Genomic DNA, 3,083 nt, shown 5'->3' on the forward strand with positions numbered 1-3,083 from the left:
TCACACTGTCATATGTCCCAAATAGTGATCCTTAAAAAAAACTTACAGATTATTAAAACAACAACAAATACATGTGTTTTAAGAGAGTACAACATGTTTTTAAAGTACTTTTGAATGCCAGTAAATTAGAAAACAGGTCTTGTTTGTGTTTCTTCTGAGTTCCTATGAAAGAAACGGAAAGCGTGAATCAGAAGGAGGTCAGAGTAATGCTAAAGTGCTCTCCAGCGGGCTTGCAACGACGAATAATGGCGTTGCGTGCGTCTGTCGCAGGCGGAGAAGTATAGGCTTCAGGCTCCCTTTATTTATACAGAACCCAAGTAATAGTTCAACATTCTTAAAACCATCTTCACGCAGGATATACCTTTTTGGCATATTAGCGACACTAGTGTTTGGATTTGGAATTGCACCCAACTATAATCTGATTATCCTGCATAACACAGATGAATGATAGGAAGGGGAAGTTCAGGGGCCAATGCTCCTGGGGCCCCACCCCTAGAACCACCAATGCCTGTTGGTGAACAAGCCACAAGAGGTTCTGACATGGTTATATGTTATGAAATTGCCAACATTTGTTTTTTAAACAACTGGGTATCTTTTAGTTCATTTACAACAACATGTTGACGGAAATTTCCAAAGATTAATGGTAAACACTACACATTGTCACTTTAAGCCCACCATACAAATTCAGAGTTTGTAACTGTTTGGGTCATTGGCAGGGCTCCTGAGGCTGCAATGGAGTGTGTCTAGAGACCTGCAGAGCAGAGTATTTTGCTATTGCTTTGGTTTGTCAAGATTTTTAGGCCACATGAGGTCCTGAATCAGAAAAAAACACGGAATGTCAAATCTGGCTGAGGATAAGTTAGTGGGGGGATTGACGGTAAACAAAGAGCTATGTGTCATTACAGTAATGCTTCCTGTTTAGACTGTTGGTTACATTAATATTTATAAGATAAAAATAAATTCACTTAAAATGCACCTAAACCAGAGAATTTATGAAGAGCAGACATTTTCTGTCCACAAGGGGGAGCTGTTGTTCTGGTTTGACTGTCCGACACAGGAAAGAGGCACTGTGGGGAAACAATGTGAAAAATGTGTCAGAGCGGGTTTCCTACAAATATCCATTATTAAAGATAAAATGCATTGGCTGGTGAATTGAGCGTGTTATTTAAACGCCTCTCCTCCTGCATGGCCACATTCTTTAGAGGCTTGCTGCTGATTGCATTAACAGTGATTTCACATTGATTTATGTGTAACTAAAGCTGAGGCTGATTTGTGTGCACAGGCACAGATAGGTCACACCCTGTCCTTTTTCTCAGCTGAAACCAGAACGTCCACATTCCTGATGGTTGAGGGACAACAGTGTGTGCGTTCAGCCACCAGGTGGCAGCAGAGGACAACATAGAAATGATTTAAGTAAACATCAAAGGGTACAAAAAGGAAGATTTGCTTCAAAAAGAAGTTTTAAAATTCAGTACAGGAGATGAGCAGCTTCAGCTGAGCCTGGCTAGAGGAGTAAGAGTGGCTAAAATGGAAGTAAGTCTTGAGGGGAAGGCTCTAATCAGCTCCGAGCCTGAACGCCCACACGAGCGCTTTTCTCAAACATTGTGACAATAACCCTACACTGTTATGGAGACAGATAGGTCCGCTCTCCTGTAAACTGTCCATAACCCGGCACCAAAACCTCTGCACAGCGAGGAGGAATCTGAACAGTATTTTATTGTTACTGCTGAATGAGCCAGGCCTCTCATCAAAACCAGTGTGTGTGTGTGTGTGTGTGTGTGTGTGTGTGTGTGTGTGTGTGTGTGTGTGTGTGTGTGTGTGTGTGTGTGTGTGTGTGTGTGTGTGTGTGTGTGTGTGTGTAGAGGGCAGTGAGCGAGGAGACAGTGAATATGTCTGTCTTTACACAATGTGTCTTTGTGAGTCCTTGGCGTTGCTTTGGAAGAAAAAAGATCTGCCGCGCGGAGAGGAAAAGAAGGCAGGAAAGGAGAGATGGGATGTTTTTTCTCTACATCTTCTCCCTAAAACATTTTTGTCTGTAAAAATTAAATTCAGCTTCATTTCTTTTGTAACACTCACATGTCGCTGTGTGGAAAAACTAAAGATGTTGACGTCCTTGTCACGCAAACTATCTAAACGGAATTTTGTCTCTCACTCATTTTAAGCACAAGTAGCTTTGGTAACGAGAGTAAATTTAAATTGATAAGAAAACCTTTGTATATGATATATTTCTGTCTAGCACAGTGAAAAATCATGTTTTCAACTTGTACTGCAAAACTCCAGATTCAACATCCCGGAGGAGCCCCCAATTAATGTTGTTTATTGGCATTTTAACCATCTTGAGGTTCACCAAGCAAGCTTTCAGTCTACCTTTATTAATGCCGCTAGTTAACACATACACATATTATGTGTACTAGCCTGTATGCAGGTATACCAACAACATCACCAAAGGAAAACAGCTTTTAAATAGCGATTTCCTAATGTTGTGACTTGTCACACATATGGCAATAAAAACTTCTGATTCTGATTCTGATTCACTGTAAAATCACTTCAAATTCATGATTTTAATTTGCTGGAGGGATTCGAACAAACACTTGCTTCCTTCCACCTCAGTTGGGGGTTTGGTTGATAAAGATTTATTTAGAAAACCTGCTCATGTGTGCTGTTAGGTTGAACTGAAAGGCAAACAGCTGATTGTACTAAAAACAAAAACACATTACGGTCTGGGTTTTGTTTCATGATTTAAGCTAATCAGTTGGTGTTTTGATGCCTTCGTTAATGTCTCTGACCACAGAGCATGTGGAGGACAAAGGGAGTGAGTTTCAGGAGGGAACAGTATAAGAGAGAGAGAGAGAGAGAGAGTGTGTGTGTGTGTGTGTGTGTGTGTGTGTGTGTGTGTGTGTGTGTGTGTGTGTGTGTGTGTGTGTGTGTGTGTGTGTGTGTGTGTGTGTGTGTGTGTGTGTGTGTGTGTGTTGGGGTGTCTATTGACACCACAGGTGCCTGTACTTCAGATGCAGCAAACAACACAACATTGTTTAGCTAACAGAGAAAGTGTTTATATTTATGACAGATGGGTGTGCAAACAG

The sequence above is a fragment of the Nothobranchius furzeri genome, chromosome 14 (genome assembly GCF_043380555.1).
Source record: "Nothobranchius furzeri strain GRZ-AD chromosome 14, NfurGRZ-RIMD1, whole genome shotgun sequence".
Taxonomy (NCBI): Eukaryota; Metazoa; Chordata; class Actinopteri; order Cyprinodontiformes; family Nothobranchiidae; genus Nothobranchius; species Nothobranchius furzeri.